Below are 13,759 nucleotides of genomic sequence, written 5' to 3' on the forward strand. Positions count from 1 at the left end.
CAGCAGGGTGATTCCATTTTTTAAAATTGATTAATAATTATGATGATCCAACTATACCGATATAATTTTTTTAAGGATTTTTGTTATATTAAAATATTTATTAACATTTTATATTTAAATGGTTTAATTTTCTATTATGGTATAATGTCAAAGTACACATTTCCAATAACAACTAACAGTTGTTGTCCCGAATGGTGATTCAAATTTTCTTAAATCCCTTTTCGACAATTTAGCTGTACGATATTAATATCTAACGAATTTAGGGATGTGGCTTATTTTATACATTTCAAAATTTACCAAAAATAGTAAAAAATCTATAATATAAAATAAATATATAATTATATGATGTGATTTCATATTTAAGTTTAACAAGATTTGACCATATTTAATATAATTGACTTAAGATTCAATTACAAAAAAAAATTGAACACTTTTTATTTCTTTTTTTATTCAGATTTTACGGTAAACATGAAATATATAAAATGAACACACAAATCAAGTCTTCTTGCACGAACCACGAGGTTAAATATTTAGGCGGCTATTTTCCCCCCTTATCAAAAAAATTGAACGTGACTTTCCCTTCTCTACTCTCTATTTCTCTCGATTAACCTCCTTCCGCCGAATAGTGTTATCAGAAATTTCTCGATGAACCTCTGATGAACACTCTCTCTCGATGAACCTCTACATTATCATCAGAAACCTCCAATTAATACTCTCAAATTTCTCAACTCCTATTTGAAATTTCTCCAAAGAATTTCGATTAAATCTCAAACTTGTGGAAGTTTCAGGTAGATTTGGGGGTTTAACTTTAGGCTTTCATTTTGAGATTTCATGGTAATTTCAATTTATCTTTCAACTTATTTGACTTTGGTTTTATTTTGGGGATTTATTTGATTTAGGGTTTTATTTGGGGTTTTGATGATTAACAGGTTTAGTACTGTATTTTTGGGTCAGAGGATGTGTGTCTAGGATGTGCAATGTTTGGGTTGTTTCGTATTTTCCCTGTCGTTGCAACTAATTTCCATTGTATTTCATATTCTTGACTGTTGTTTTGTATGTTTTGACTTCAGTAGAGTATTATCATTCTTCTCTTTAATGATGTACGGATTATAGGGTTTTTTAGTTGCATTCTTGTCTTGTATCTTGAGTGACCTTAATGTGATTTTATGTTTGTTTATTTTGGTTTCCTATTATGATTTTCTTGATTTTTGATATCTTTTTTTGTTGTTGTTTCAGAGCCATTGGGATACAGGCTCCTATGGTGCCTAGCTAAGGTATAGTTTCCAAACTTTGAATGTCCTCTGTTATTTTTAGTATCTGTTGTAAAAGAGTAATGTATCCACCAAGACTTAAGATGAACATAGAAAACTGATTCTAGATATTTAAAAAAATTTGCAATCAGAAAAGGTGCTTCCAAAGCTTGAATAGTTAGAGTACTAGATTTTATTCTCACTTCCAGCTCCTCATGTACAGTTGAAATGCTCAAATGAACTGCTGCTATATTCAGTTGCTCCTTATTAGTAGTTTACAATTCTAAGAGAATAAGAAAAGGGCTGGTCAAGAATGAGAAGGCTTATCTATGATTGTTTATAAAACTACTGAATTATATTTAATCAATATTTGATCCCTGGCTGTTTTAGTTTCCTACTTTTAAGTTCCATGCATTTTTAGTTTAATACTTTGTATTTTAGGGAACAGTTCAAAGCACTAGAAGTCATGGCTGAACAAGTAAAGACAGAGGGCTTTTCATCAGCTAATAGTATAAGTTTCTTCTCAAGAAAACCCTACTATACGTCCTCCTAGCAAAAATTCATCATCTAACAAATTAGAAAGAACTGGTTCAAGGCCGAGGGGTTCTGGTTCCCCCTTTAAATGCATTGGGTTGGGCTTTGTACAATAGATGAAATTGAAAAGGGATGACTTCGTATTGAAGAGCCAGAGGCCTTGGCAGCTAGTAGACAGAAAGAGGTAGGCTTGATGGATAAACATGGAAGCTTTTCTGCACTTCCTTTGATCTCGCAATAAATGATCATAATTTATCTTAATTGTGCTTTTATTTTTCCTAGATATTCATGCTGAACACGAGATTAACTACTGCCGAAAGCATGACACATGATGTCCTGCGTGATCTACTGGGATTCAAGTCGGACATGACCGGTTATGCGATACTGACTACTCCTGGCTTTTACAATATTGCTTCCTATTATCAGAATGCATAGTAAAATGTATTCCTTTCCTTTTTAATGTTAGCCGTTGCTGGATAATCAGCATGTTCAAAATATAACAGAGAAAGCTCAATTTCATGATGCTGGAGTTCAAAACATGGTACTTTTTACTTTGAGTTACAGTTTACCTATGTTCTAAGACCTTCCCTATGTTAAATGTGAGTGCATTATTTTATCAGGATCTGGAAGTTTGTAATCTAAAGAAGCAGCTAACTGAGTTCGTTGTGGAGAGAAAATGGTAAGTTTTTACATTGAATTTCAATGTCAGGTCTGAGGATCAGTGAGTGTTCCCTTTTCATATCTATATTGTTTTCATCTTTTATTTAGATGGCTCGAGGAAATAGACAGAAAATAGGCTGAGCTGCTTGCAGCACAAATTGCGCTAGAGGAACTCCGGCAACAGGATCGATTACTCACCACCAAAAATGACATGCTCATGGTACTTGTGCCTTGTTTTTAGCAACATCTTTTAACATGCAATGTTTCTCTAGCTGCCTGAAATCGTTTTTCTTCCTCAGATGGAGAATGTTAATCAGAAGAAGAAGGTGTGTCTCTAGCGTGCAAGGCATAGATCTTTAAAAAAGATGATATATGTAGCAATAAATTAATCAAAGCAATTATGAGAATATATGGTATATGATTGAGATATGATCATAGCCATAAATAAAATGGCACTCCAGTGGAAGCTAACCAGGTCTGACCAGCTATAAGTTTCGTTGTTGTGAACTTGGATACCTCATTTGCACTGGTAATAACATGGTACCCACGCCACCTGACCCTTTTGTTGGTTATGGCACCTAGTCTGAAATTCCTGTACTCTCCGTAGTATAAAGTATTCCAAGCAAAATTAGATTCTTGCCATGCTAACCATCCTTATGGGTTCACTAAGCTGTCAATGTAGGAATTCATCACAACCGTTCTCGAATACTGCTGCCATGGACGTCCTAGGTATGTATTGAATTGGCCTACTACTGGTCTGAGATCCTAGACCATGTTACCCAAGCACATGTTACCTTGAGTACAGAGGTCACAAGGGTCCAATTATGTCAATTTCTACCGATCTGTCTGGAAAATGGATTGCTTCTGGTAGAGACTTATAAAACTTATGTTTTCCTTTTATTCGTAAAATAGAAGATCTTATATTTTAGCAATAATAAGACTTCTAGTCTGTGAATATCATCCTTGTTGTATGTTGAAACCTGGAAAATAGTGTAAGATAACTATAGACTGTAAAATATACCTTATTTAGTCCTTTCTCATTGTTTTGGACTTCACTATTATGGGAAGTGGCTCCCTCTTCATATTGGGGTGTGTAAACTGGTCGATGTGAGTTTAACTATAATCTTTATTTCATAAAGGGTCAAGTGATGGAACTGTGCGTATCTGGGAAATTCACACCGGAAGATGTCTTAAAATATGGGAGCTAGAGGAAGCTGTAAATTATGTGGCATGGAATCCTTCTCCAGAGCTTCCTATTTTAGCAATTGTTATGTAAGACTAACTTGTTTATATATATATATATATATATATGTGTGTGTGTGTATGTGTGTGTGTGTCATTTTGGCTTTATGTCTTGCGGTGACTGATGTTTGCTAATTACATAATTCATGTTGTTTAGGTAAAGGTGCACCCACTGTAAGCTGGACTCAAGATGATATATGCCACAATTGTAATATTATCTTTTTGGCACATCGAAGAACTTGTAATGAATTTAGTAGTTAGTATGATTGTGGGATTGTTGGATGTATTTTGTGGATGGAACTTGTAATGGGGTTGTTGGATGATGTTTTGGATGGCTAGTAGAAATTGTTGAATGGTTATTAGGATAATTTTCATGGGCTTTTGTAATTATTAAATATTATCTTGTAAAAATTTTAATTAAAGCGGTGCATTTGATATTTGGGTGTTGCATTATAAAGTAGTATTAATGTTTTTACCAGATATTGTGGTGTTGCATTAGCTATATAAGCGTTGCTTATAATTATGTTCTACCATCCTAAAAGTTGATAAAAAGTGTTGCATTACATACCAGTGATGTGACATGTGAACCGCTGCTGACGTGGCATGTGGGCCCCCATTGCTTACGTGGCATTTTTAGTGGGGCCCAATGCTAACGTGGCATCCACGTGTCACGTGCTAACGTGGCCTTAATGTGGGCCCCACACATGGAGTCTTAAATCCAGCTTATGTCAGAGCCAACTGCTTTTTGGTGTTGCATTTGATGTATATACTATTGCATTACATATATTAGGCAATGCTTATTGATGTTGATGTAGACCCTCAAAAAGCGTTGCATTAGGCCTCTAATGCAACGGCCGCAGATGTAACGCCCCTCGGTGTTGCATTATTGAAAATGCAACGCTTTTTTGACATAAGGCAACAACAGAAGAGCATAGCATTTGAGCACTTATGGCGTAGTGTACTCCACAAATACATATCTACCACATACTGATCCTTGATATAAGATTGTTTATCAGGCAACCTTTATGCCTTGTATAACAGAAGACCATTACTTGTAACCTTTGCACCTTTGGTCTTCTACACTCCGACTCTTTCCTGGATTGAAAGTCAATCTTCTTGTTAATTTGTTATACCTTCCTGGTATTGTGAATCACCTTATGCTTCAAGATAAATGTTGTTTATGATTTAGTTTATTGAATTACATTGTTTATCATGTTATTATTATAAAATTGGATTGTTTTTAAATATGGACCAGATTCGTGGTCGTATTAGGACAATGTGTGCCTTGGATCCAATATATAGAGCAAAGCTGGGAGCCTTGCTCGGGGTTAGTGCATGACTGATCAGCAGCCTAACCTTGGTTTTTAAAATAAAAGTGAATATCCAATTCTAATCATTGCTTATCAGGAAACTTGATTCCCTATATCACTTCAATTGATCATTATTCAATATCAGTGTTGTCATTGTGACTTGCTGAGCTAGTTAGCTCACTCTTGCAAATCTGTTAATGTTCTTTTCCAGTTAAGAAGGAAACTGGTATGGGCAAGGATCCTCAGTCGAGTGTGCCAGCTAGATTTACAGGTTCAAGTGGAATAAGCTAGCGGAAGTTGTGTGGCTTAGTGTGTGCAAAAAGTTTGTAATAAAGTTTGACTTCAACTGTAAGATAAATAAATTTGGGATTTGGTACGTGTGTAATAAATAAGATTGTGGCTTGTGGACATACTTTAAACTGTTGCGATCCTTGATTATGGTAAGTAGGGTCATTGTATATATTATTATATTCATAAAAAAGTTTAAATATGGTGTGTGTGTGTGTGTGTATTGTGGACCCCAAACTTCTGACCCGGGTTTGGAGGGCGCCACACTAAGTTTCTGAGAGCCTTGAATGAAGAATGGGAGACTCAGACTTCAATCATACGATATCAGTATGATTTGGAAATAATCACTCTGGATGAAGTCTATGGCATGCTGAGAACTCATGACTTGGAAGTCCAGCAAAGGAAGGTGAGGAAAAGTAGTGAAGGAAAATCAGTTGCTTTGAAAGTGAATGCTAAAGCTTCAAAAAAAAGGTATGTTGAAGTTGCAAGGAAAAAGAACAATCTGTTCGAATCAGATACTGATGATTCATCATCAAATCCTGATGATGATACTGATTCTGAAACTGATGAGAACATGACAGATTCTGATGTCATGCAAATGGCTGCATTGCTGTTAAGGGCTTCAAGAGAATGCGATTCAGGAAGTCTCAGAAGAATAGAAGCTTTAGGAAGAAGTTCACGGGAGGGGAAAGGAAGTCAACTGGAAGAAGAGATCGAAAGGATTCTAAAGATGGAAAAGTAGACAGGTCGAAAATCAAGTGCTACAACTGTGATGAACCTGGTCACTTTGCTACAGAGTGCAAGAAGACAAAGCATGACAAAGGGAAGAACAAAGCCTTGATTACATCAAGTAAGAATTGGATGGACTCCTCTAATTCTGAAAATGAAGATACATGTTATGCACTGATGGATAGCTTTGATGATCCTGCTTCCTCTAATTCTAAGGTATCTACTTCCTTCTTCTCTTTTGATATTGAAGATATATCTGAACTAAAATCTATTCTTAAGTCTCTCCATGAAAATTTTTAAAATAAGATTCTAGAGAACAATAGACTGTTAACTGAAAATGAAATGCTAAAGTCTAGGAATGATCAGTTGGAGTCTAACTTAGTAAATCAGATTGAAATTCAGAAAGAATGTGAGAAAGCTAAACATACAACAAAGGTACTAGAAGCTAAGTACAGTATGTTAGAAAATGAATTAGAAAATGAGAGGAAAACTCTTAATGCCTGGACTGTTTCAGAAAAAAGGTTCATGAGATGATCTCTAAGAAAAACTGGAAAGAATGTCTTGGTTATGTACATGGAATTAAGGATGTTGACACTGAGAATATGACTACCCTTAAAACTCCTGTTAAGTTTATCTCTTCAGAAGCTGATGAACCCAAATCCATCTATGAAAAGGGTTCAACATCAGCATCACAAGAAAAATTAGTAAGTGATAAATCTCAAAGAAAGGAAAACAAGGAAATCATTAAGACTGTTAAGAAAGAAAAGAACATAGGACTTTTGTCTAAAAGAAAATTGAAAAAGAAATTTTCTGAGGTTATTGACAAACCTCAAGTAAAAAAATCCTAAAAGGAACAGGAATGGTAAGCAAGGTATTTATAAGGATTCTAATTACAAGTTGTTCCAAATGCTCCCAGAAAAACTTGTTTTAACTGTGGTAATACTAATCATCTTGCTATTGATTGCAGGAGGAGTAAGAAAATGAAAACTGCTACTCCTGAGTCTGATGTTAGGGGTAGATCAGTATTTTATAAACCACAAAATCCTTATTTTTATTGTGGTAGTAGTTGGCATTCGATTTATACTTGTAGTTCCTATCATAAGCTGTATCACAACTATTATGAACCTTTACCTAAATTTAATAAAGTTACTTGTATGCTCAATTCCTCTTGTTCTACTAAATCTGCTTCTTACAAGATAAATCCTGAAAAAGGAAAAACTGTCAGAAGTATTCCTGACTCACAAAGGCTTAAGTTGTCCAAAAAGAGGGCCCAACAAGTGTGGGTCCTTAAAAATACTTCTAATTAATTATTCCTCTGACTGCAGGGAAGAAAAAAACTCTTATCTTGGATAGTGGATGTTCAGGACACATGACTGGAAATAAATCTCTGCTGTCAGAATTTGAGAAGAAGGCTGGTCCAGATGTATCTTATGGAGATGGAAATGTAGGACACACTCTGGGATATGGCAACTTGATAATTGGAAAAGTAGCAATAGAGAATGTAGCTCTGGTTGAAGGACTGAAGCACAATCTTCTCAGCATCAGTCATATCACTGACAGAGGTTATCATGTGGTATTCTATGACTCACACTGTGAAGTTGTTCATAACAAGTCAAAGAAAATTGTCTTGATAGGATACAGACATGGCAACATATATGAAGCAAGGCTGCATGAAAGTCTTGAGAAAGAAGCTACTTGCCTTATCTCAAAGGCATCAGTAGATGAGAGCTGGAACTGGCACAAGAAGCTCTCACATCTAAACTTCAATTCAATCAATGAACTTGCCTAGAAGGAGCTAGTAAGAGGATTACCAAATATGTTGTACTCGTATGATGGTCTTTATGATGCTTGCCAAAAGTCCAAACAGAGAAGAGTATCTTTCAAAAGTAAAACAGAATTCTCTATTTCTGAGCCATATCACATGTTACACTTGGATCTCTTTGGACCAGTGAACATAATGTCTATCAACAAGAAAAGGTATACACTTGTAATTGTTGATGATTTCACTAGATATACTTGGGTTTATTTTCTACACAGGAAGAATAAAACTCCATAAATTCTTCTGGATCACATAAGGCAAATTGAAAATGGATCCACCCACAAAGTGAAAATTCTGAGAAGTGATAATAACACTGAGTTCAAGAACTCAAAGATGGAGGAAGTCTGCAAGTACAAAGGAATACAATAACAATTCTCAGCTCCTGGTACACTTGAACAAAATGGTGTTGTTGAGAGGAAGAACAAAACCTTGATTGAAGCTGCTAGAAGAAGCAAAACTACCCACTTACTTCTAGGCTAAAGAAGTAAACACATCATGTTATACTCAAAATATCACACTGATAAACATACATGGTGTTACTCCTTATCAGATGCTGAAAGAAAAGAAGCCCAGCCTCAAACATCTTCATGTATTTGGATATAAGTACTTTGTTTTGAGAACTCATACTGATCAACTAGGAAAGTTTGAATCAAAAGCTGATGAAGAAATCTTTGTTGGATACTCACCATCAAGAGCATACAGAGTTTTCAATCTGAGAACAAATACTGTAGTTATCTCAATAAATGTATCTTTTGATGATAAGAAGATTCCTGGTTTTGAAGAAGACACTCATGAAAGTCTAATCTTTGCAAATGAAAATGCATTGATGGAATCTGGATTAAACTCTAATGAAATGTCAAATCCTGATGATCCAAATCCTGATACTCCTTCAGATTCTGAAGATAATCATTGTACTAATGAACCTGCACATGTTGAGGGGGAGCAACAGCAAGGTTCAGCTGATGGTACTAACACTGAAGAATCAATTCAGAGTTCTTCTCAATCTGGTCGATCAGAATCGAATGCTGATTCAACATCAGATAAACATGATTCAAGTCCCAAAACTTCATCAGGAGATAACAGCACAAATTCAGGGGGAGCCTCAAATGCATTTGATGAGGCATATAATTCATGGGGAGCATCTAGCTCCAGAAGGACACTTCCCAGTGCCAGAAAATGGATTAAAGATCATACTCCCGATCTGATCATTGGAAATCTTGATGAAGATGTAGAGACAAGGAGTACAACTCAAAATGAATTATTGTATCACAATCTACTTTCAAAAGAAGAGCCAAAGAAAGTAGAAGGTGTCAAGGATGCAGATTGGGTCATGGCTATGCAAGAAGAGTTGAATGAGTTTGAAAGAAATGAAGTATGGAAGCTGGTGCCTAGACCTAAAAATAGGTCAATTATAGGCACTAAGTGGGTCTTTAGGAATAAGACTGATTTTGATGGAACAATTATCATAAACAAGGCAAGATTGGTGGCTAAAGGATATTCTCAACACGAAGGTATTGACTATGATGAAACATTTGCTCTTGTTGCTAGGCTGGAAGCTATCAGAATTTTCTTGGCATATGCTACACAAAAGAAATTTAAAGTCTTTCAGATGGATGTCAAGAGTGCATTTTTCAATGGATAACTTGAAGAGGAAGTCTATGTTGAACAGCCACCAGGTTTTGTGGATCCTAAACATCTTGATTATGTTTATAGACTTGACAAAGCACTCTATGGACTAAAGCACGCCCCTAGGACATGGTATGAGACTATTGCTCAGTTTCTGCTGGAAAGTGGATTCAAAAGAGGTATAATAGATAAAACTTTATTTTATCTGAATCAAGGTAAAGATCTACTTTTAGTTCAAATTTATGTGGATGATATAATTTTTGGATCAACTAATCAAAAACTGTGTGATAAGTTCTCAAAGTTGATGCAATCAAGATATCAAATGAGCATGATGGGATTGATGGGTTACTTCTTGGGATTGCAAATTAAACATACTGATAATGGCATCTACATTAATCAGTCAAAGTACACAAAGAATCTGCTGAAAAGGTTAATATGCAAGATAGTGCAACAACAACTACTCCAATGGCAACTACTACAAAGCTTGATCATCATGAAGGTACAAAAGTTGATGTCTCAAATTACAGAGGTATGTTTGGTTCTCTTTTGTACCTAACGACTAGTATGCCAGACATTATGTTTGCCACCTGTCTGTGTACAAGATTTCGGGAAAATCCAAGGGAGCCACATCTTATTGCAGTAAAGAGAATTTTCAGATACCTCAAGGGTACTATTTCACTTAGTTTCTGGTATGCAAGGGAAGCTGATTTTGAATTATGTGGTTCGTCAGATGCTAACTTTGCTGGCTGCAAAATAGACAGGAAGAGTACATCTGGAAGTTGTCAGTTTTTGGGAGGCTGATTAGTCTCATGGTTCAGTAAGAAGCAGAAATCTATTTGTACTTCAACCGATGAGGTTGAATATATTGTAGCTGGGAGTTGTTGTGCTCAGTTGTTATGGCTGAGAAATCAGCTCATGGACTATGGATTATCATTTTCTAAAATTCCTATTTATTGTAATGATCAAAGTGTTATTTCTATGACAGGAAACCCAGTACAACACTCTCTTACTAAAAATATCAACATCATATATCATTTTATAAGAGAGCATGTCGTGAAAAGAATGATTGAGCTTCATTTTGTTCCTATTGAGCATCAGCTGGCTGATATCTTCACGAAGCCATTACCTGAAGCAACATTTACAAAGCTTGTCAATAAACTTGGTATGGTTAGTTGGGACAGATAAATTCTTTTAAATTTATATTTAATAAAATCCTGATGTATATTGATCAAATCCTGATATGTCCTAAATGATGTTCAAAATATTAAACTGGGAATTTGTGATGTAATTTATTATATGCATGATAAATTAAGTGTATTTATTTGCTAAATGTGCATGTATGAATATATATCATTGTCATCATTGCAAATCAGACTACGGAGACATGCCTTAATAAGACATCTTTTGGTTAAATCATTAAGTTAACTCTACACTTAATAATTGATCGGTCTCCTAGTCTCTTGATATTACTTTTCTATCTCGGTTATTTAAACCATCATTCTCATTCAGTCAAATCATCTTTTCCTAAACACAAAACACTCTCCTCACTTTTATTTCTCATATCTCTTTCTTCTCAAATGATGGCACATTTCAGCTAGTTTTACAACCATTTCACTAATATTGTGACTATCTTTCATGATGGAATGCAAACTTCGTACCACATCAATGCCATCTCAAACGACAGCTGGATTCAACTTCCAGAAGTCATCAAAAATGATCTTCTGGGATTCCAAAAAGATCTTCAGCTCTACACTCTTCGAAAGCAAGAGAGAGTCATTCGTCTTGTTGTTCTCTTTGTTGAAAGAAGGAAGAAGCACTGAACATCCTCCGATCATTTCTCTTCACCATCAGCTTTGTCAGCTTCTTAGACCAAGGCTGTTGATGTTCTTCTATTTAGACTAGGATTTTCTTGTAATCATCTTTTGCATGTAATCAAAAATTTCATGAAATGTACTTCTTTGATCTTTTAATGAAATTCCTTTTGTTTACAAGATTTAGTTTAGGTTCTTGGCTGTGTATGCATGTGAATGTTTTTAGTGTAGCCTGTTAATATCTACATCACACTATTAACATCTATTCTTTAATGATTCTTGAGATTAAAATTGTGGTCTTCTGATAAGCTTGAGTATTTTTGACAAACACTGATGAATTTGAATCGTCAAATCCTGACGATATCAAATCCTGACAGATAAGAGGTACCAAATACTGATGATAGTGGATAAACTGTTGAACAAAGTGTCACAATGATTTACTATAAGAGCAGTGCTTTTTTTGTTGCTGATTCCGCACATTACTCCAATTTTTCAGTAATTATCCTCTATCAGAAGTCTAATTCACCAGAGCTTCCTTCTCCAAGTGTGTTACATCCAATTAAGCTTTGCAAACTTATATTTGCACCAGAACCTCTGTGATACATATTATCATACACACAGCCTCACTATTCACATCTAACGAACATCTTTCCTCAACACCTACAAACGTCATGTCATCTTCTGAGCTTTCACCCCTTTTCAGTCAAACCACCAATATTCATGGCAAAACTTTTGGAACCAACAACTACTTGGCTCCACTTACACATCAGCAGTTTCCTCAAACTTTTCATGATATACAGGATTTCTTACTCCAATATCCAATTGGATATGCTCTCACAAATCCTACTAAGGTATCATACAGGGTTGTAATGTAGGAATGGGATACAGCTCTAGTTAAAGCAACAAATACTGGTTTCTCTTTTGAATTTAAGGGACACAGGTATGAGGTTGATGCTGATGTTCTTGTTCAAGCATTAAGATTGCCTGCCTGTGATGGTGCTCCTGACAATTATACAACTGAGCAGCTATTTGATATGCTTAGAACTCTGAACTACAAAGGTGATATCAAAAAAATTGGGAAATTGACAAGAACAAAATTAAAGAGAGAGTGGAATTTCTTCTTTGATTGCATTAGCAGATGTTTCTTGAATAAGGCAACAAATTTTGATGCTCTTCCCTCCAATTCTCTGAAAATTGGGTATTCTCTTCTCCATTCTGGTAATTTTGACTATGGTAACACATTTCCTCAATTCATAATTGCTAGGAGAACAGATGCATCAGGTGTAATAGGGTATACTAGATTTCTTCAACTGATTTTTAATTTTCTATGCCCTAATGTTGAATTTGATAATGATGAATTGCTCCTGTATTTCAAATTTCTAAGAAGGCTATTACAGATCATATCAAAAGAGATGAAAAGAATAAGTTTTCAGGACTTCCCTTCCAGCCTCAGGAGGTCAGGAAATTTCTATTAAGAAATAGACCTACTCCTTCACAAGTGCCTGCAAATCCTGATGCTGGCACCTCTGTTCAACTTCCTGATGCTGTGGAACAAGACACTACCCATCTTGTTTCTAACCCAAGCATTCCTTCTACCAAACAGAACTCCACTCCAGATCCTAAATTAGCCTCCTCTGATGTCTCCCAAAAGACATCAGTTGTACTAAAGAAAAGGCTGGTTAAGAAATCTGTTCAATCTAAACAGAGAGCTCAACAGGCCTCACTGAATGAGAGTGAGAAGAAAGAAGAATACTTTCCATTTCGAAAAAGAAGGCTGATCATGCAAGATGATTCTAACTCTGATGATCAGATGCCCATTGGGCCAAGAATGAAGACAAAGAAATCAACAGTAGCAATTCCTGATGACTCTGTTGACACAACTGGAACTAAAGAGCCAACTACTGATGCTAGTGCTCTGATCAAAAAGGTTCGAATGAACAAAGAAACTGCTGAGCCCAAGCACACTGCCACGAGTATGCAGAAAAGAAAAGCTAAAGATGTGGTTAGATACATCAAAAAGAAGAAAATGACTCAGTCCTCTGCTATGGATGTCAGTCCACAAGAACCTAAGTCTCAAAGGGACTTAGCAACTGTGGAACATACAGTCCTCTGCTATGGATGCAGACAAAGAGGCTACACAAATAATTGTTTATTTTGCTCACGGTGATCTTTTTGCTGATTCTGAACAACTGTTGCAAGAAAAGAAGGCTCATCAAGATGTATTGTAAAAGGTGGATGCAGTTATTAATGATCTTATATTTGAGGAGAGTACACAAGAACCTTCACCAATGATTGCTGAAGCAGCTCATATTCCTCCGGCCCCACAAGAACCATTAGTTCAAAGTACTGATGCTGGTCTAGTGCATTCTCCTGACAAATCAAATCCTGATACTAAAACAAATCCTGATGCTGACCTACTTTCAATTCAAGCAGCTCCTACTGATGATACATTGCTGCTAGCTAGTTTGTCCAAGCATCCTAATGCATTAT

At 35.7% G+C, this 13,759-nt stretch overlaps 1 long non-coding RNA gene across 6 annotated transcripts; it reads left to right on the forward strand.

Annotated features, from left to right (window-relative positions):
- Positions 1 to 499: 499 nt before the first annotated feature.
- On the forward strand, positions 500 to 4,123 carry LOC141713155 (uncharacterized). 6 transcript variants are annotated; one of them, XR_012571835.1, is made up of 8 exons: positions 503 to 788; positions 1,692 to 1,968; positions 2,067 to 2,325; positions 2,405 to 2,463; positions 2,553 to 2,664; positions 2,744 to 3,311; positions 3,584 to 3,716; positions 3,844 to 4,123. It is a non-coding gene; the product is annotated as an uncharacterized LOC141713155 (long non-coding RNA). The 6 variants fall into 6 exon arrangements; XR_012571836.1 differs by having other exon boundaries at positions 2,744 to 3,173; XR_012571831.1 differs by having other exon boundaries at positions 500 to 788; positions 2,744 to 3,716.
- The last annotated feature ends 9,636 nt before the right edge of the window (positions 4,124 to 13,759 follow it).

The sequence above is a fragment of the Apium graveolens genome, chromosome 3 (assembly GCF_009905375.1).
Source record: "Apium graveolens cultivar Ventura chromosome 3, ASM990537v1, whole genome shotgun sequence".
Classification (NCBI taxonomy): Eukaryota; Viridiplantae; Streptophyta; class Magnoliopsida; order Apiales; family Apiaceae; genus Apium; species Apium graveolens.